This window comes from Amblyomma maculatum, chromosome 8 (genome assembly GCF_055883805.1).
Source record: "Amblyomma maculatum isolate TAMU_Amacu chromosome 8, ASM5588380v1, whole genome shotgun sequence".
Taxonomy (NCBI): domain Eukaryota; kingdom Metazoa; phylum Arthropoda; class Arachnida; order Ixodida; family Ixodidae; genus Amblyomma; species Amblyomma maculatum.
In genome coordinates this window covers 119,537,551-119,559,375 of record NC_139351.1, presented here as the reverse complement: position 1 = coordinate 119,559,375, position 21,825 = coordinate 119,537,551, and the positions used below count along the sequence as shown (strand labels likewise).

The 21,825-nt window shown below is 48.6% G+C and overlaps 1 protein-coding gene across 1 annotated transcript in view; it reads right to left on the bottom strand.

The window, feature by feature from the left end:
- LOC146182322 (tyrosine-protein phosphatase 69D-like) overlaps positions 1 to 21,825 on the bottom strand; it is an 87,944-nt gene that overhangs the window by 61,564 nt on the left and 4,555 nt on the right. The window lies entirely within an intron of this gene.

The window sequence follows — 21,825 nt, the reverse complement described above, 5'->3', positions numbered from 1 at the left end:
TTTTTGAAAGAGCGCATCAGCGACCAGGAATGGTAACAATCTTTAAAACTGTGGCCGGAAACGAGACAGAGAAAAGACAGGTTGAAGCGAAACGAACCGAAAGGGAAATGAAGAAGAATAAAGGAGCAGAGACGCCGGGTGAGCAGGAAGCAAAGTTTCAAGCACCTTGTGGCGAAAATCAGTGAAGAAAGAAAGAGGGGGGGGGGGGGGGGGGGAGCACTAGGCTACCGTTCTCGCACATTCTAAACGCACGACCGCACGCTCACGCCGCGCACGCTGGAACCATTAGGTCGTAGCGGAAAATGCATTACGAGGCCAGATGTCCAGCGCAGCTATGCCTCATTTCGCGTCACACATACTAAAGAAAACAGAAATATTAAAAAAGAGACAACGAAACTTCCCGAAAACTAAAATGGTAGCACGATACAAAGAAGCAAAGATGGACTCTTTTTCCCCTCATGCACTCCCTCTCACCCGTCCAGCCCAGAATCATCGAATTTCTTGGTTTAGCTTCTGGGAAGAGAACGCTGCGTTGGAACATGCTTAGTTTTTGTTTCTTTCTCATATTTCTCGACACTTTTTTTATATTTCAAATTAGTTTCTTCCACTGGAAGGCGAACACCATGCGGCCTGTGTGCCCCCCCCCCTCCCCCTTTTCCCCCTCATTTTTCGCCGTGGCTCGTCGTTCGCACTCTCCCTCTCCCACGCTGTGGAAGTCAAGGGGGGGAGAGACAACGGGCGCTGCGGTATGACAAAGCCACGCCTCCGCGAACTTTAGGAATGATGACGACCCCTCAGGCGTAAGGGTGGTTGCACAAGCGCCCTAACACCGGAAAATATAAACGATGGTGCACATCGCGAGTGGAGGGGTGGGTGGGGAAAAGAACGCAGAGACGAACCTTTATCTCATGCAACGTCTGTTTGCTTTGCCCCTGATCACTGGGGCGACGGGAAGAACCATTACGAAGCGGGAAGGCAGAATGAAGACGAAATAAAAACGACAACAAATAAAACAACGTAAACGCTCATGACTTTTCTTGGGCGGCCGTTAGCAACGCCGCTCGTCCAGGGGATCGCTGTCGTCCGGCTTCTATGAACCTCCACGCAAACACACAAACACGGCCGCGCGGTCTCTGTGGTGCAAGAAGGCATTCGCTTTACCCTGCTTTGTTTGCAATGATTCTTGCTCGCCTTCCAGAAGCGAGACGGGCAGAGGCCACTACCTCTGGCTCCCCCATTCCGTCGTGCGATGCTTACAGCCAGCCGATCCATTTCAGAGATTAGAAAGTTCTCGAGATTTCCAACGTGGTTGTCCCACACGCTGAATGTTTTGCGAAATCTCAAGGGATGGGGAAAGGGTTCTGGTCATGGATACAAAGGCGGTCTGCAGAATGTTTGTGTCTGAATGCCGCAGGGGAAAGCAATCAATATTCAGTAGCGTCACCCCAAAGAAAAAGAAATGTATTGTAGCTATAAGCAATCATTCAACGATGTGTTGTTCGCATAGGTAAGAACAGTTGAGCTGAAAGGAGATGAAAGGGCCGTTTTGTATCGCCATCTGTTGAGAGTACGTCGTGCGTAGACAGCGCCATTTTCCCAAAATGACGTGGCTATCACACGACCATCATCAGCGAATTCGTAATATGCCCTACGTACCATCGGTAACATCGATCAAGTTTCACGCAGCTCACTATAATGATGATTGTAAAGCATTCAGTGGAACGAAAAGGACGGCTTTCGGCCACTGTTTCGGGAATAAGGGAATTTGGAGAGATGGGGGTGTAGCTTCACAGTTCTTCACACCTCGGTTCTTCTCGGTACCACTCGGTTCTTCACATGCTAGATACCTGCGCGTCATTAGTCGACCTCGCTTACGCTACTCCAAGCAGGCCGCTTACACTGCCATATGCGCAACGGCACGCAGCGTTGCTGCGATTGATCATGCCTGGTGCGCCAGAGTGGAGATGTCGTCATGTGGAAAATGCTGAACCCTGTGTACCTTCCTTGTGAAAAAGATGCAAAATGTTATGTAACGTGTTGTAGGTCTGCTGAACACTATTTCTGACAGTGGGGCGCATATGTTCTGTTCGATGCGACATAAAAATTGTTGACAGGTCGTATGAGCCTCCGCGACATCGTCACTCATTTACACAAAGCGACTGGCATCGGAATAGGCGCGAAAACTCGACAAAATTAGGGCAACGACAATTCTTTTGTACCCCGAATGAATGTGACTGCAAGTTATTGCGATGTCAGCGGTTTCATCACCTTTTATGCAGTGGCTGCAATTCAAAGAATACAATACTGGCCCGTTCAAGAGCTTGAATTTCAGCAGTGTTTGCCCAGGCGTTTCAACACGGCACACGTGAGTCATTAGGCGTACAAGGACTCGCTGTGGCAAGTAACTAGGTAAACTAACACGAGTAGAATCAAAAGCTAGGCGAGTTAGCATAGCTTCATACTTTCGGAGGCGCAAAAAAAAAAAAAAAAAGACGAAAACCAAAGACAAATTCACGCACTGAATGAGAAAGTTACAGAGCAAACACGAGAAGTTCGAGACCGTCTGGAAAGTTTTGGCCAGCTTCCATTGAGTAAGGACACTGCACTAACACGGTCTGCATAGTTGAGCGTGTTTTGAGCCTCACTTTTACCAGAATGCAAGCCGGCCTCAGTCTGCGCTGAAATCAAAGTGCTTCCCAGAACTGCGGCGCGCAACGTAGACAAACACGACGAGAGAAACGCAACACAGGCGCCTGTGTTGTGTTTCTCTCGTCGTGTTTGTCTACGTTGGGTATTATGCACCAACTCGTCCCACACGCTGTTAATTAAAGTTCTGGTTTGAACTAGTAGGGTCATGTTAACAACAAGCGTGTCGCAGTTGTGGAAACTGCACGTTAAGTTTCAGAAAGAGTACATTCAACCAGTGTATAACCACACCGCGGTCAGGTGAGCTCTTTCCCACGTCTTTTACGTTCGCAGAGCGATGGTTGCTCCAGAACGGGTTTTAACTGTATCGCTTTATGAGATAATTTTAAACAGGCGGAGAGCACTTGCGTAAGCCTATATCGTGCCAGCCTGATATCTACTCCACATGCGCAATGGACAGGCGGGGGACGCACAGCTGCTGCTGCACATCCGCAGCAAATATCTAGCTGTTCCGGCATGCGTCTCGCTATTGTAAAGCTCAAATAATTATACTTTAAACAATAACAAAATTAGGTGGTCTCGTCTCTTAAGATTGATTGGTTTGGTTGGTTTGTGGAGTTTAACATCCCAAAACGACTCAGGCTTTGAGAGACACCGTAGTGGAAGACTCCGGAAATTTCGACCACCTGGGGTTCATTAACGTGCACTGACATCGCACAGCAAGAGAATGGCAAAAGCCTACCCTACCTCTCTTATCATTTGCCTCTGATCGTTCGCTTCTTATTGACGTTTGTTGCAGTGCTATATATAATTATGATTGGTTTACAGGAAAAGAAAGGCGCAGTATCTGTCACGCTTTCTCCGGCAAGTGTGAGTTGTAATGCTACAAGTAACACGCATGATCACCCGCATCACCAACAGGCCGCATGGCACGCGCGAAGAGGACACATTAAAACTAGTCAGAAACCTGGTAGTGAGTCGAATTACAGGCTACCCTACTAGTACCTCAACAAAAGCGAAATACAACAAGCGGACGCTCTGCTACGCAAAGCGTATAAGTCAGCGCTCCGACTACCACGCAACACGTTGACAGAAAAACTCATGGCTCTCGGATTGCAAAACACCTTCGAAGAGCTACGCTAGGCGCAGCTTGAGTCGCAAAAACTCAGGCTGCTGCAGACAACGACTGGAAGAGCGCTCTTACAGAGACTCGGATACCGCGAGCAGATGCGAGAAATAGCGAGGACGGAAACGATCTCCGGCGAACTTCGCAAGTCCCTCAGGGTAGCTCCAATCCCGGGAAACATAGACCCAACTTCCACCGAGGCAAAAGAGAAGCAAAAGCTGAATTTATTCAGAAAACATACGCATCTCTAGACGCAACCGTGTATGCAGACGCGTCCTTGAGGGGAGGACACAACAAAATTGCAGTGGCCACGGTGGTCGATTTGCCTCTACGCGAAGTGACCAGCGCCTCTATGCGACACTGCACAGTAGCAGAGGTTGAGGAAGTAGCCTTTGCTCTAGTGGTGACAGAGGGCTATAGAACCGGGAGGTGGCTAACGATACTCACGGACTCTCAAACAGCCTGTCGAAATTACATGAATGGTAGGATAGGTCGTCACGCGCTCCGTATACTCCTTGACGCGGGCGAAAAAATTAAAAAAGACGAAGAAAACAAGACCAGACACAAAATTATGTGGGTACCGGGGCACATGGGGGTGGCAGGGAATCAAGAGGCTGACAGGGATAGCTCGATCATACACTACTTTCCCAGCATCTGACGAGTCCACGGAAATTTTGCCAGCAACTATAGAGGAAGAAGAATGCGAAATTCCCCACGGCACAGTTCTCTCAACAGAGAGGAAGCTGTCATTTGGAGACAATTACAGACAGGTTCATACCCAAACCTACACATACTGAACAAAATGCACCCTGCCATATACGCGGACAGATGTCCCTGGTGCGACGAAAAACCCGCACTATATCACATCACATAGGCCTGTCAAAACATAGACATGGTCCCCAAAATGCGAAACACGAGTGCGGAGAAATGGGAGACTCCGCTGTCCAGCAACCGCTGCGAACACCGGCGAGGTCTGGTACAGCGAGCTCAACGGGCGGCAGTGGCCAGCGGAGCCCTGGACTGAGGGCAACCGACCATTGGGTAGAAGCGGACGAGGTCGACGGAGAAGACTCCTGGGGGTGCAACAAGTAGACACCTCGTAAGAAGCCCCAAAAACCGCCCAAAAATAAGTTTTCCCTTCCTTCCTTCCTTGGACGGCACACCTTCGCTCCTGTCGCGTGGTCGAAACGAAGAGGCATCCGTGTGCTGTGCGATGTCAGCGCACGTTAAAGGCCCCAGGTGGTCGAAATTACTCCGTAGCCCTCCACTAAGGCTCCTCTTTCTCTCTTTCCACTTTCACTCCCACCTTCCTTCCTTCCCTTACGTCGCGGTTGAGTTGTCCACAGAAAACAAGTGAGACAGTAACCGTGCATTTCCCTCCCTCCCAATCAATCAATCAATCAATCAATCAATCAATCAATCAATCAATCAATCAATCAATCAATCAATCAATCAATCAATCAATCAATCGATCGATCGATCGATCGATCAATCAATCAATCAATCAATCAATCAATTTATCAATCAATCAGCTAATCCTGTCGCGTGGCGCGTTCCTTGGCTCACGTTTAAGTGTGGCATTGCAGATGGCAGGAATGCTAGATGAGAACTAGTCTCGTGGAATCTCGCGGAATATGACAGATCACGCGCACAGATCTCGCGCGGAAATCTCGCGCGCAAATCTCGCGCATAACTCTCACGCATGGGATTTTGTTCCATGAGCCTAGAAAGGGTTTCGCCTTAGAAACAATGCTACCTGTATACTGCGACTAGCAACCATACAACGCTGCCATGGTAAATAATATAAAAAAAAAGAACGCCGACTAAAAAAAGTGTCACGTGACTGAGGTTTTTGAGACATCCAAGGAGGTGAAGAGAATGCCCTGAACTCCCCTGACCCTAAAAATAGCCGAAAAAATTTAACGCGTTGCGGAGAGCCAAAGCTGTGAATTTCTCGCGAACAAAGAAATCGTCTGTTTTAGGCTTATCCGATCTTACCTTAGCCCCAACAATGGAGGAGCCAGACGTCATACCACCCCCACTACGGAGACCAGTACGAGTTAGCTGCCCTTCTAAACCGTCGCTGTGAAGGTGGTCAAATAGACGACCGTAACCGCACTTATTGGCGATTTGTGGCTTGGTGACTGGCGAAGCGGCAGCGGCCGGTCGAAACGGAAGTCCCAGAGCGTTCTCACCAGTGGGTATACGTAGTTCGCAGTGCATTAGCGCTAGCTACGGCATTACTCGACGCATTCAGCGCACAAGAGCCTGCAGCGATGTTCTGCAGGAAAGCTCTTGCCAAATGCACACGCGGTGCGTCTGTAATTCTGCCACATTTCACATCAGACTCGATCGTTGAAATTGACGTGAATTGCCATGTTTACAGTAGATCAAAAACTTGCGTGCTCGGTCAGATCGCATGGAATTTCCCGAGAGCCGGAGAAATGAAATGTTTTATTTACGGCGGTGGTGGTGGTGAAACACTTTTATTTTATTTACAGCTCTCGAGCAAAACAAGCATCTTTATTGTTCACTTCATGCATATCGCAAAGGCGTGCAACGAGAACATCGCGCTGAAAAAAGTACGCAGCTTTTCTTTCTTCCAGAAGACGGGCGCTCGCAAATCTTCGCCAAGGCAGCCTCATTCATAAGTGAAGATAGACAGCTTTCCAGCTCGCGCTGAATATTCTTACGCAGCATCGGAACAGGGCATCGGAGAACAGGGCGAAATGCAACGCGACCTGGAGTTTTACTGCTCGCATCCTCGAAGTACCGCACAGGGCACTGGGGACCCCCGTCTCCAGTGTCCCCCGCGGCCTCATCGGCACTTTCATTCACTAAATAATTCAGGAAAAAAAGAAAAACCTTATAATTCGCCGCTCTTTCCCCGGAGGCCACGGACGCTCTTGTATTTCCGGAGAACGCGCGGGCATTATTGTATTCAAGGCGATTCATTTTTCAGTCAGCGCCATTCCGAGATAGCATGAAGTTGACCCCACGTCCCTCTCTTCGTTGTTTTTAAAGCGAGGCTCGTGTCACGAGAATCCGAGCAGCGAGGATCAAGCGAAAGCCTGAGCGTTGGACATTCCGCTGGTGCTTATAGGCGGAACTTGAAGAGCGTTTGCAAACGGCAGGCGTACTGCAGGTACTTCGCACCAGCGCAGTCGTATGGGCGCTCAGGAGAGCCGTTAGAATAAAGGAAAAGAAAAGCACTCATGCTCGGACGGTTTTGTCGTGAATACAGAAGTGTCGTCTTTGTCGCAAGTTCAAGAGTTACAGTTGAAATAAATGCCGTTTTACTTTCGGTTCCATCCTGTCGGAATTGTAATTTAATGCATGCTCTTCGCAAGATGCCACACGACCGGAAGTAGTTCCTTAGGTATAAATAAATTTATCTCGTTTTACACTGAGTCGCAGTCGCAAAACGTGGCCTTCAAGAAAAAAATTAAAAGGTCTCTTAGACGTCCCTTAAAAAGAGAATGCCGTAAGCTTACCCCCCTTTTTTTTTCCTATCATTTGCTCCTCATCGTCTGCCTCTTATCGGCGTTCGTTGCAGTGCTACACATAATTATAATTCGTTTAGAGTAAAGGGAAAGCGGAGTACCTTTGACACTTTTTCCGGCAAGGGTGAATTTGGATGGTACATTATCGCTCCTGGCGCGCGTTCAAGTGTGGCATTGCAGATGGCAGAACGCAAGACAAGGACATATCTCGCGGAATCTCGCGAAATATGATAGATTTCGCGCGGAACTCTCGCGCACGGGATTTCGTTCCATGAGCCTAGAAATTCCTTTCGCCTTAAAAAAGCAAGAACTGGTGGTCACAAGTATTTCATTAATTGAAAGTGCCATGGTTACAGGAAAAAAAAAATAACACTATAAACGCTCTGATCTAGCTAGCAGCAAGGCGAGTGCTGGCAACCCAAGAAAGCAACGGCTGTGGCAAAGAAAGCAAGCAACCAGGGCCCCATCGAGGCTGGGTGGACAAAGACGAGTGCAGAGAAGCGTGTATAGCAGAAGGAGTAACTTGATAACGCAACCAATTACCAGATGACGCTCGCAGAAGCCGCAGGCTAAATGTGAGACGGGAAAGGTATTCTTTAGTGCAACTGGTAAGGCCCTTCCCACAGTTAGCATACAAGCCCGACATGGAAATCCAAGTATCTTCGCGAACAAAGTGCGAGCGAATGATTAGGGAATAGAGACTTAGCAGAGGAGGTAAACGATCGCTACGGGGAGAGATTCGAAGAGAACACGTTTGAGTTAGTCATTAGCCCAGAGACAAACGTAACCTCATCGGTCCAGACGATTGATGCTAACCGCGTAGTTTGTGAACTGCAGGGTTTAATGTCCTGTAGCAACGCAACTGCTACGAGGGAAGCCGTAGACGAGCGTTCCGAATAAATCAAGCCTGCTTGGAACTCTTTAACGTGCGCTAACGTAACACAGCACTTGGTCATTTTTGTATTGCGCCTTAAAGGCCCACTGTCCACCCTCCGGTCGAAAATATTTTCTTCCCCGGTGACTGTGAGACTTCGCCCCTAGAACACAAGGCCGCAAAATGTTTTTGAAAAGAGTAACTAATAACGCAGTTACAGCCACCGCAATCACCCGATTCTGTCATGCCTCTCTCCTTTCGTTCCCTCGCAAAGGTTTTTCACTCTCCTACCCGAGGCCGTCTAGCCTCCGCAATACAAATTCCCCTTCCTCCTCCGCGTTTGGCGGGAGGTGGGGCATGGCTCTCCGCGAGCGCAAAAAAAAAAAAAAAAAAAAAAAAAAAAAACGGCCGAGGGAGCGCGCGCCGCTGGATTCAGTCTGGCCGTGGCGAGGGAAAAGCGCGCAGCGAGCGGTAGACGCCCATTCTTCTCCCGTCAGTCAGCGAGACGGACCAATGGACATCGTTCGCGGTACGTACGTCATTATTGTGGCCCGTCGGGCCAGCGCAGGAAACGGGGAAGCTGGCTTCCCAAAGGACAGCATGAGAGAGCTTTGATTTGTATTTTCGTTGCTTTGCGGCGCGCGTGTCACTGTAGCATTTTGCACAGACTATCTCCCGTACCTGATCGAAACACTGGGCTCCTTTGCTTAAAAGGGCCTTCCCTGGACAGTGGCCCTTTAACTGACATGTAACCGCTGTGGCAGGGATCGAATCCGCAGCCTTGGGATAAGGAACTGAAAGCCTATTGCCACTCACGGCGCTACTAAGCACATGTGTAAAAGTATATAGTACACTGCTTCTGAATCCCGTTTCAGTGCACTTCTTTAATCGCGCAAAATCTGATTTCGTAAACATGATCTCTTGCGGAAGAGTTCCTCGACATGCATAGCATTTTTAGCCCCTCCCTTGACCCTCGGAGGGTGATAGAAACTGTCCTTATTTTTACAAAGCTTTGAAGCGTGAAACGCCCTACTGTCTCTGCTACTCAGACTAGCACCGACTCCTAATGGCTCCTGAAAGGCAATCGCACCTAACACATGTGCTGCAACGACACCGAAATGGAAAGAAAGGTCGAAACTGACTCAAAAATAATTGAACCTGAACTAAAGTATTCTTTGCTAAGGCCGCAGCGCTGAGGACAAAGAGACTAAAAGAGACTGGAAGGCGGAGAGATAAGAAGTCCCTGAAAGCAAACACACGCTTGCAAAAGTAGTAAATTCGCGGGGAAAAGGGCGACGGAAGAGTGAATTACCGCGGGAAAAACAGCATAAGCAATGGACCAATATTCGAGAGTCAAAAGCGACGCACAGAAAAAAAAAAAAAAACTAGGCGAGGATGAGAGTGATAGAATGCAATTTAAATTATCGATTTCGTGAAAAAAAAAAAGGAAAAATAACGAAATGAAAAGAAAGGAATTCCTGTAAAGAAAGCTAAGTTCAACAGAAAACAGAATGTACCAGGAGACAAAGCACAAAAAAGGCAAAATAAAGCAAAACAAGTGAAACGCCGGCTGCTGCCAGGGCACAAGAGAAGTCGAAACCATCACGGACATTAAAATTGGCACAAGACAAAAGGTATTCTGTATCGAGAAACTCGATTATTGGGCTGTAACAACATAGACAATGGCAAAAGATGGGCGGGAGAAGTACGGGGAGCGCTTTAAAAGGCAATGAAGCGAAAACGAGGTGATCAGGGAGAAAAGATTGTCCCCGCTGCGCAACCTCGCCCACAAGCAAAAGAAACGACCAGGTCGCCCAACTGGAAAACCCGCGAAGAAAGCAGCGGAAAGACAAGGGCCGAGCAGGAAGGGAACAGCTAGGAACGTCACGGACTACTGCAACCATGACAGGTTGTACACGTGGGGAAGCAGGCATCAGCGTCGGTCTGATTTTCCGGTTTGATTTTGACGATTCCGGTCTTGCTCGTCTCGCGCGGAAGAACTTTAAATCGCGCAGTTTTGGGGACACGCAGCCCCTGACAAAAGTGGATGGGTTGCGTAGAGTATGACAAGACAGCTCATCGGAGCATGCCGAGGCTGCGTTCGACGAAGATCGAACACTGCGCGCAACGGTGGGTCTAGAAGGGCTCGGACACAGCGCCGACTCGCGGCAGATCCCAGTCGAGCTGGTGCACACTTGCGGACTGGAAAATAAACCTGGTGCACTTGGTTTGTTAGCAGGTCGGTGCTGGGTGTGACAGTGCGTTCCTTCTTAGACAAGAGCTTAGTCTTCAAGCAATAATGTGCATTAATAAAAAAGAATTTGCACGAAGCAGTTTTGCGAAAAAAAAAAAAAAGTTTGATATTAAGCTGTGCCTTTACGGGTAATAAGCGATAGCTTTTAGGTAGTCCACCACTCGGCATATAAAATCACGCTAACCGAGCCGTATGAACCAACCGTAATCGTTTAAAAGTTAACTATTCAAAACTACCTAGACAACCCGCTATATTTAACACGCCTTAGCTGTATTGTTTTTTTTTTCTTTTTTTTTTGCACTGCCGTGCTGTCAAATCTATGCCAATGAAAACGCTCTTCTAAATAAAAAACTCTGTGTTTAAAAACTACTGAGGGTCTCAGGTGAAACATCGTGCATAATTTAAACCCGGGCAGACCGCACAGCCAATCATAAGAACGGCCAAAACCTTGAGCAATCATCCGATTGTCAGGCAAAGATAAATTCTGCAAAAAAAATCTACATAATATCAAGGAGTCCTTCCTGTTTTTTTTTTTTTTCTTTTCTGTTACGTTCAACACTTCGTCACGCCAGTAACTTACGACATGCCTCGTAAACTCGAACGCCACTCTGGCGTGCTTTAACGCCTAGTGTTCGCACATCTTTCAATTCCACCGCAATGAAAAAGTGGAGTCAATTTCGTTTTAAAAACAAAAATGTACAAGTGCTCCTCATGAACCCAATTTGACGATACAGCATCGCCAACAAGAAAAAAAATTAATCGGGGCCGCCGCACCTAGACCTAATTACATGACATTTGGCCAACCGATCGGCTACCGTCTTGATGCCTAGGCTCTACTTTTTTACATATATACTTTTTTCTTTCGTCTCAGCCGTTTCATCGCGTTACATCGCCTGAAACGTTATTAGGTGCGAGCCCCCAACGGCGAATTAATTGAGAAACGCAGCCGGGGGCCCTTGAAGGCGCTCGTCAAATTTCATTAACCTGTTCACTCGCAAATACGTTACGGCGAGCTTCAGGCAGCGAGACAAGGATCGAAAGCGGCATTCGCAAGCACTTGAGACAGCAGCAGTGCCGACTGCGCATGCCCAGGCGCACGTACGATCAAGAGACGCATACTTCGACGCAGAGAGAAAACGACCCCCCCCCCGGGGCCGAAAGCAATAATTGCGAGCGAAGCACGTAGGCAAACATGGCATATATCAGCACACCGGAGACGGCCGACAGATTAGAGGGGCAGCGGGACGTCGGAGAGGAATTCTTCAGCTCTCCGAATCCAGAATCCCAGAGGCGGTGGGAAAAAGAAAGAAAACAAAAAGAACAAAGGAAATCAACCGACTAAATGAGTAAAGAAAGTAGTGATAAAATAACGAAATAAATAAAAAAAAAACGCGAAGGGTAAATGAGGGAAAGACGAAGCAAGGGAGGGACAGGTAAAGAAGGAAAGAACGAAAGATGGATTACAGAAAGAAGGGTACGTGCTGAAGGGTACGAGCAATAATAAATAAAAAAAAAAAAAACATTTTTGGTCTCTATAGCTAGGAATTTGCGCCGTACAATATAAGGTAATAAAGTAACGGCAGTCGATTTACGCTTGCGGTCGTGCATGCGTTATAATATTTTTAATGCAGCGTAGCCCCCGGAAACGCAAACACTGCGGTGCAAACGGACTGGAGGCCGCGGAACGAACGGGGCTAGAAATGCGACAATCAAAGCCAAGCCAAGGTCTGAACGCAGACAACAGAACGAGTGGCGGGCTGAATGCGATACAAGACAGTGCAATGCAGAGAAGATAATACCATGCGCAAGCAAACGCAAAAAAAAAAAAAAAAAAAAATGATCGTAATAAAAACGCAAGCGATGATCGAGAATGAATGGAATGGTGGAAAAGGAAAACATAAAAGGATTACGCAGAGTGAGGAGTCATCAGTGATGGCGGAACTTCAGAATACTACTTATTTGCATATAGAACATAGGTGCATATGCGTTTGAAAGTAGGCCTCAACTAGCGCGAGAAAGCCGACTGCGTGTCGGTGTAGCAGACTGGAACAAGTTTCGCGCTCAAAGTGGGAAGAGGGAAGAGAATATCCCCGCGAATTCAGCGACAACAGCTACTAGGCGCAACTGGTGGGAACGAGAAAGCCGGCAGTCGAAAAAGATAACAGAAGCAAAAGAAAAGCGGCCCGCGCTTAAAAATTCACCGAGTCCAATTTCCGGCCACAGAGGTAGTGGCGAACGCGCTGTCTTCGCGCGACGACAAATTCGCGTCATGCCTAACGTTTTTCAGGCATGAGCAACTCCTGTAACACCAATCGCCCTATTTTCGCTCGAGGACGAAGTCATTCGCGAAACGTTTAATTTTCTGCATTCTACGCCCCTTCTCCCTTCCCCCACGCATATCTACCCACACCCGTACATACGGTGTAAAAGAATGTCAGGGGAGAAACGGAGCGTTTTCCCCAGGCTCGCTGGGAAACACAGTGACGTCAAGGGAAGCAGTCTCTTCCGCCTTGAAAGAAAGAAAATACGTCGCCATTCCTTAAAATACAGACATCGGCAAAGGCGCGTGAAGACGGAAAAAGAAAGCAACTCCCAGGAGAAACAGACACAAAAACAGAACTGCAAAGTGGTGCGACGAATAGCTAGGGACAAGAAGAGGGAAAGAGCAAAACTTAAAGACACAAAAACAGAACTGCAAAGTGGTGCGACGAATAGCTAGGACAAGCAGAGGGAAAGAGCAAAACGTAACGGCAAGGGGAGGGAGCACGTGCACTCTGCTTAAAATTCCATTATGCAAAGACGAACGAAAGCCAATTTCCGGGGTCAAATGCGCGAGAACATAAAGTACGCGCGCGCGTATTCTTCGCCCGGTTGCGGCGCAATGCGGCGCCTCCCCTGGTGGGTGGATATATACGTCTAGGGAGAAATTCGTGCGGGGAAAGAATGTGCCATTAGAAATTGAGGAGGCTCGGCTGAAAGCTGCCGCTTTTGGACGTGACTTGACTGACGTCTCAAAGAAGGGGCGCAGAGGAGAGGTCGACGGGTCACCGGTTCTTGGCGACGGCGTCAGAAGCGAGCGAAGGCTAGAGAAAGAAGAAAAGCGCAGAGCCGAGGATAACAATGCGATTACGTTACATGAAACGGAGCGAGGAAAACGTGGGTGGAGAAAAAATATTCGCTAGAAGGAAAGAGCGAGAAAATAAGAAGGTATGCTGCTAATGTGACGACAGGTGCTGCTGTTCCAGGAGCAACATAACGATTAGCGCGTCACGGGAATAATCAATTCACTTAAAACTTCCTGAAAAAAAAAATATTCTTAATGAAAAGAAACGGGAAAATGACACTGACGAGGCCCGTCTTCATCGCTTAGAGACGTGACCGCCGGTGGCGACGTGGAAGGGAAGCCGAATATAAAGAGAGAAAGAATCCCGTCGCCGTGTCTGAAGAAATAAAAAAAGCATTCGATCCGACGAAGGTGACAACGAGACGTGCACTGTGTGGCTGTCAAGGATGGCATCTCTCATCGCCAAGGATGACACTTATGACGAAAGGTGATCCTCATCGTCCAGACATCCGGCACTCCGTCCCCTGGCTTGGGCCCTGAAAGCTACCCACGTGCTTCACGGAAAGGTCGTGGGTCCGTTTCCGACCCTCCAGGCGCCTTTGCTGTCGTTCGCAGATTCTCGACACGCGTAATTTCCGCCTTCACCCCGGATGAGGCAAGGTCTGAGAGACGTCTGGCACGGCAAGCATTACGACCGCTTTCGTGTCACACAGCTCGACGGCTTCCTATATGAGAGATCAGCGGTCAAATTTAAATAGCATTAATTTTTATTACCAAGAGCAGTCGTTGTAGTAGAACAGTCAATATGTATTAACAAAAGTGCTGCGTTCGGCAGTCCTGCTACTTAGTGTTACATGTAAGCATAGCGCCCATCGTACCGAACTTGCCGGCTAACCATAGTCCAGGTCATGCATCAATGTGCTCTAATTAATCGAGCTCTGCCTGGCAGCTAGAAGGAAACCTCGGATCAAATTGTTAAAGCCGGACGCATTGATATGGTGCGTGGGGTTTGACGCCTCAAAGCGACTCGGGCAACGAAGGGCGCCGTAGTGGAGGTCGCCGGATATCTTCGACCATTCGGGTTTCTTTAATGTGCATTGACTCCATCGAAAAACCCGGAATATCTCGGCTCAATAGAAGAGCTACTTATCCCTCGAGGCACTGCGGCACGGCTAAAACGAGTTACTCTTTCAAAAAATACAAGTCGCGGCGCTAAGCGTTTTAACACTGTTTTAACGAAAATAATGTAGCCCCCCCCCCCCCCCCCCCCCCTCTTTTTTTTTTTCTTTGAAGGGCGGACACAGAACACCAAAAAACTCGAGGGCGGACACAGAACACCAAAAAACTCGATGACCTGGACATTTCGCGGCGCAAGAGGGCAGAGGGCTAAAAAAAAATAAAAAATAAATAAATAAAATAAAATATAAACTGAAAAAGCGCAGTACCTTACCGGAATCACCCAGTTTTCGTAATCTCCAAACTCAGAGCATCTACCTCTACATGACCACACATGCCATGTACTACATGAAAACATCCGACATGGTACTTATACGCTCCCATTTCGCAGAATAGGCTTAACAAAACGGTCTCCCATTGAGTAGCGGATGAATGAGGAAGTATTGTGCTATGGTTTACCACACGATCGAGACGTAGTTTTGCCCCCGGGATAGACCCCATACAGCCGTCGCGGCAGAAAGGCTGACTATTCTAACACGACCTATGTATGGGACGAGATACGCTTCCAACATCAACACCAGCGCATTCGCAACGGAGACAGCCAAACGCGCGCTTGCGTAACACGTGTCTATCTTTTCTACAGGCCCGCCGGGAGGCAAGACGAATGAATGTCCAAGCAAATAAAGCCCTCCGAGGTTCTTGCTCAATTCGGGGTGCCGATGTTCGCTCGTCTTGCTCTTGTTTTTTTTTTTCTTTTCTTGTCTAACGCAGAACGCGCAGCTTAGAGAAGGGGCGACAAAAAATGCTTTTTCTAGGTGGCGGCAACCACAACGGAACGTGTAAGAGCAGCAGAGCGCAGACAGGGCCATGTGAGTAAAAGAGGAAGATGAGGCAAAGAAATGTTGGAGGCAGATAAAAGGGGTGGACAGATAACTACCCCTCTGTTCCTAATAGATTGGCCCGAGCTAAATCTGCCGCGTAGGGAACAAAGGACTCGGGGGCACACACGAGGGACCAAGGCCGCGGGCGCCAGAGAAAAGAAAAGACACAAAGGCGCAGCGCGGGAGCAAACGTCGGCAGCTTAATGGCCCAAGCAAAAGAAACATGTCACCGAAAACCCGCGAATGAGCGGGGTAGCCCATTTTTTCAACGAGCGCCTCTTCTTGGTTAGTCACCGCCAGATGGCGCTGTGCTCCAGTCTGCCTCGGGGGGGGGGGGGGGGGGGGGGGGGGGTCTTTTTGCTCGCTGGAGTAGACCGATGGAGCGGGAGGAGAACGGGGACGTTTAGAGGAAACAGACGGGAACGACGGAGCGCGCGAGACGGCTGGCTGAATCCGCACTGGGCCGAGCCTGTCTCCGCAAACCGCCAAGTTGCGCTACGCCAGGATGATGCTAACCAGATAGTTGAACAGAAGAAAAAAAAATATATATACAGATAGAGCCGCGAACGAAAGGCGAAAACGCGGAGTTCCGGAGACGGCGAGACGGCAACACTCATCTTGATTACAGTCAGCGGCGGCGCTCATCCTTTATGGGCGAAAACTGTTTTTCTGCTGGATATACGGTACCGGTTTACGGTACCGTTGCGCACATTTCATATGCATATACAAAGGGAGGGAAAAGGGGAAATGCGCTGTGTGGAAAAGACGTCGCTACGCACGGCTCACTATCTCGCAACAGCGCCGTTTCTTTCACGTCTTCTCGCGTGGGCGTTTTGCTTCCCATCTCGCTTACTGCACCATGGCGCGTGCAACACGCGGCAGACTGGTGGAGAAAACTGCGCTTCCACTTGGGACCCATTTCCTATATCACACGCTTGCTCGCGCACTTACGCGCGCGCGTTCACGTCCGCGTCAAAAGAGAGCTTCTAGACTATTGTGTGTAGATACAAGGCTACATGCGGGTGTCATTCACAAGACGGCCTCACCAGTGCACAGAGGAGGTGGTAAACGGCATTCACTTGTATTGTGAGTCCCTTTGTTTCAACCCGTTAGCCACTCAAGAGGATGAGAGGAAGGTAAAAAATATATGTTAGGAAATCTTTAAATTATTCCCGTTATTTAATCTTATCTGAGCTGTTTAGAATACTCACTATAGCCCTCACTGTCTCTGACTTATTTCTATCAACTGATGCAGCATTTCGTCAACTTAAAGTCTTTGTCCCGTTTAATCTGCCGTTCCCCTTAAAACACAGGGCGCTCTGTGCCTCTGACCGGACGACCCAAGTGCCAAGTACCGCGTTGTACGTTACCAAGCGCGCGAGATGGGTTGAAATTAAAAGGCGCTTCTGCTTTAGTCTTCGCTTCTGGAAGAAGACCCGACGCTGTCAGCGGGTGATCTAGGGCGATGGGCGAACGCATCGAGGCTTACGGACGGCTTTTCCCTAGAGGGTGCCCTGCTAAGCACGCGCACGAGATTTACACCGTAGCCACACCACCCGGGGCCCATAAATATGGCGTGGTATCGCCAGCCAGAATGACCCGTCTCCCCACGTGCGCGCGCACCCGCCCTCCCGACGCTCCCGTCTCAAAACACCCGTGCAGCGCAGTCGAGGCTACGGCACGGTCCTCTGATAGCTTCTGTTCACGAAGAAAACTCTCCACGAAGTTTGGAACACAAGGCGCAACCAACAACTGCAAGAGCACCAAGAGAAACAAGCGGTCCTTCCACCATGAGATGTCGGCAAGGCGTGGGGGACGAATGTGCGCGGGGTGTCGTAAAGAAAGCGAAAATTTGTTAAAGTCGAGCGTGTAGAGTGAAAAAGTATTAATGATTCAGCAAGTCTCTATTTTTCGCACAGACGAGGCGCATTTTAGCAACAAGGTCACAGATTCCTGGTGGTATGTGTGGCGCGCGTTGAAGAGCTGCGCCCTAGGTCCGCTGGTACCAAAATCTCCTCCCTGGTTAAGCGCATGCGCAGAACAGCCGAGGCGTCAACGCCGACTAAAAGGCAGATATGCCACAAAAAGATAGCTGCCTGCGAAGGGGAACTCGTGCGCGTAAGGAATGGCATCAGTTTAATAAAGTTAAGCATTCAGGTGAATAAATCGAATATTATAGGAATAATTTTGTTTTATTTATTGAGACAGACGGAGAGCGATTCCGGCGCATATTTCGTTCAGTTGTGTAGCAGCGCGTATAGTGGATGGCAAGACGTCGGTGATTTCTGAGGCCATGTGTGTTAATAACGTCAAGCATTCAGGTGAATACTTCGAACAATATAAGCATATATATTTTTTTTTTTTTTGACAGAGACCAAAAGCAATTCCTGTGCATCTACTGTTCAGTTATGTAATAGGGTGTATAGTAGATGACAAGACGTCGGTGATCTCTGAGGCCCTGGGCGTTAAGAATGGCGCCGACGAGCGAGCACTCCAGACGTAGAGTCGCCCGAGCAAATTTAAACAAAACATGTTTTCATACGGGCACTGTTCCAAGGGGGCGAAACTACGTCCCGGTCGTAAAGTAAATCGTAGCAGAATACTTCCTCGCTCATCTGCAGCTTAATGAAAGACAATTCAATAAGGCCTATGCTAAAAAGTGGCCACATATGAAACAAGGGTGGATGAATTCAGATTGCGTATACCTGGAACCCTTGCGAGGCGTTAGGTTGTATGACAAATTAGAATGGTAGCTTGTCACAAAGGACTCATGCAAATAAACATACTCTCTTCGTATCGCTCGCCCCTAGTAATCTTGCAATGTCCCAGCGAGGCAATCTCAGCACTGTTTAAGAGCTTTCGCTTACACATCTGTGTAAGGCTGAATGGGCAAGGCGTTACAATTCTGTTTTACTTCGCAGCATGACTGCAGTGCAGATAAGCTGAAACATGCATATACCTACAGAGAAGCTAAAACATGCATAATTTCCCGTGCGCTCATTCCATAGTTCACAAAGGCCGACTAAGCCTGGTGCCATCCTTGGCAAGGCTGATGCAGTCCTGTGTAGTGCGTCAGTCTTGCCAAGGACGGCACCAAGCTTAGTCAGACTATAAGCGACCACGTCCCCTGACGCGAACTGAAAAGTTAATGAAACTACACAGAGCGAGAAATTAGGAACAAGGTGGGTCACGACGCGCCCGCGTTCCGGCATATTGCAAAATAATGCGAGCAAAAAAGCTGCAGGTTGCTCGGATGTCCAGAATCGACCGGAACTCTCGAGTTCTGGCCATTCCAACAACAGCTTTTTCGGTCGCACTGGTTCCTCTGCAAGATAATGGAACGAGGGCGCATGCGTGACCCTGTTTGTTTTCCATATTTTATTATGCACAGTTTTATTAACTTTTCAATTCATGTCATTCGACGTAACCATTTACAACAGACACAAGTTCTCTTTTTCATCGCCATTTTTTTTTTTACTTCAAGTATGAGACATGCACTTAACATAAGATAGCCAACGTCGTCTGGCTGTTTATAATACTTCCCATTAGGCGCCAACAACGAGGTACAAAACCGAAAAATGAAATGATTAACTGAAAACGCTCGGGGATGATGTTTACCTTTATTTCTGTAGCGGGTTTTTTTAGAATAGCAATAAACAGGATCGAGCGCGCATTTAAATATCTATTTAGAAAGAAACTCAAAGCACGCTTCTCTGACATACTTAGCAGTATTCATCGACAGCGCGCTAATAAAGTGTTCTCTCCCGCCTTCCTTTGACTCGAATACCTCTACCCCAACGTATAAGCACGCATGACGAAAGCCAACCACACAAACCGTACAGCTCCCCTGAAGCGCTGCAATGAGAGAACACTGCGCGCAAGTGCTGTGGCGCCACACGGTAGGGACGGGAAGAAGAGGGGAACGAGAGGAAGAGGAGGGGCTGTTGAGGACGAGGAAGGACAGAAGGCGCCGAGGCGCCAACGGACTCCGGGGCACCAACGATCCCCAAGGGTGCTGTTGGGCGCGGGGGGCCGTCGGAGACGACGTCGTCGGGTTTGGTGGCTGGACCGACACCGACGGCCGCTAACGTGAGCATCTTCCCGCCCTCTGCTCTTCCACGCCGGCCTTAACACCCGCAAGCAAGTTTCTCGCGCAGGTTGCGGTGAAGGGGCAGAGAGTTAGGGGCAAATATGAAAGCATGCGTGCAGGCAGTTGCGCAAAGCACTTACGAGAGGTAATTGCGACTCGCCGCACGTCATGAAGCAGCGCCGTCATGCGGGCGTATATATTATGCGGCAGCATTCCCTCGGGCCTGTGCCTGTTTCATGCGTGTTCAGACTGCACTCCTTCAGCCTGTTCGCAGGTGCCAAGAGTGCACGCTTCTTGAGTTCTGTATCTCCAGAATTAGGTGACAGCGGACAGCGCGTATACAAGTTCGGCGAGGCCTTCCCGTTCTCGAGCCTGTCGTAAACATATCGCCAATGACGTGGCCTAAGTGCTCTCTAGTGTTACCGCCACTGCACCGGCGTGTCAGTAAGAATAGGAACAGTGAAGGGTGCAAACGAAAAAACAACAACAGCAAATTCGCGGTATTGGCCTTAGTATTGATACAGGCTATGCCTAGCTGCTATGCCTAGATCTGCTTACCGGCATCGCTCAAGAGGAAAGTATACAACAGTTGCGTCTTGCCTGTACTCACCTATGGGGCTGAAACGTGGAGGCTAACCAAGAGGGTTCTACTTAAGTTGAGGATAACCCAAAAGGCTATGGAACGAAAAATGGCAGGGGTAACATTAAGAGATAGGACGCGTGCAGAGTGGTCAGAGAAATAACTCAAGTTACTGATATTCTAGTGGAAATCAAGAAGAAGAAATGGGCATGTGCAGGACATGTAGTGCCAAGAGAGGATAACCGATGGTCGCTTAGGGCAATAAACTGGATTCCAATGGAAGGAAAGTGTAGCAGGGGGCGGCAGAAAGTTAGGTGGGCGGATGAGGTTAAGAAGTTCACAGGGGTCAAGTAGATGCAGCTAGCACAGAACCGGGTTAATTGGAGAAATGTGGGAGAGGCCTTCGCCCTGCACTGGGTATAGTCAGGCTGATGATGATGATGCCTTGCTGCAGCAGTAAATTTTTCAGTGCACTCTTCCTATGTCATGGAGGTTGTATATGAAAATGTGTCACGTTCGCCATCCCGAGAGCGAAATAAGGAGGTCTATCGAAACATTATCAGCTTCGATGCCAATGCCACAACACATATCTATAGAAAAAGCGGGATGGATGGCGCAGGAGAAAGTTTGAAGAAGGAGTGGAAAGCAGTTTGGCCCGGAAAGCCGCAACGTTCAACGATATACCGCTTGTCCATTGTCAACACTTTTATAGTTACTTTCGTGGTCCCACAGCAACCCCACCCCCTCGAAGAAGCGTTTCCGCACTGAGACAACTGCGCACATGCCTCCACGAGGTACATTTACCCTTAATCAATTAGCTCGAGCCAACTACGAGTTGCACAAGCCTTCTGGAATGTGAATCTGCCTAATTACGCTGGCACTGAAGATTCTCTTCGAACGAATTGGTACATCTCGATCTCGTAAAACGTTTGTGCGCACACTAACCACGAGAAAGACGACACAGACACAAGTGCTTGCCAGTGTGTGTCTTCTGCGCGGTTTGTCTCTGACTATCACTATTTTTCTTAAATGTTTCGCAGAGACGGTTAAAGGCATTTAGTGATGATGAGGATAGTGACAGTGATGAAAGTGACAATGATGGCAATGCAATTGTGTCCGGCAGTCTCTCTTTTCTCTCTCAAGGAATCAGTGGCATTCCAAAGATCGCAGCGTGGCGGCCAAAAAGGCCCCTTGAAGTGCTCCCCCTGAATTTTTTTTCTAAATAAATTGGTTCACAGGAAGAAAAAGGCGCAGTAACTGTCACACTTGCTCTGTGGACACCCGAACCGCGCCGTAAGGGAAGGAAGGAAGGTGGGAATGAAAGTGGAAAGAGAGAAAGAGGAGCCGTAGTGGAGGGCTACGGAGTAATTTCGACCACCTGGGGATCTTTAACGTGCGCTGACATCGCACAGAACACGGACGCCACTTCGTTTCGCCTCCATCGAAATGAATTTTTTTTCTATAATCCAGGTTTTGGAAAAAGGAAGGCGCAGTATACTTTTAGATGGACACCCACAATTTATCAGGTGAAGGTCACGTCACCTTTTTGAAGGTCAAGCGGCCGATATTTTGGGGATAGGAGGAGAAAGTATTTAAAGCCAAACTTCCATGTGGCTTCATGAAGGTCAAAG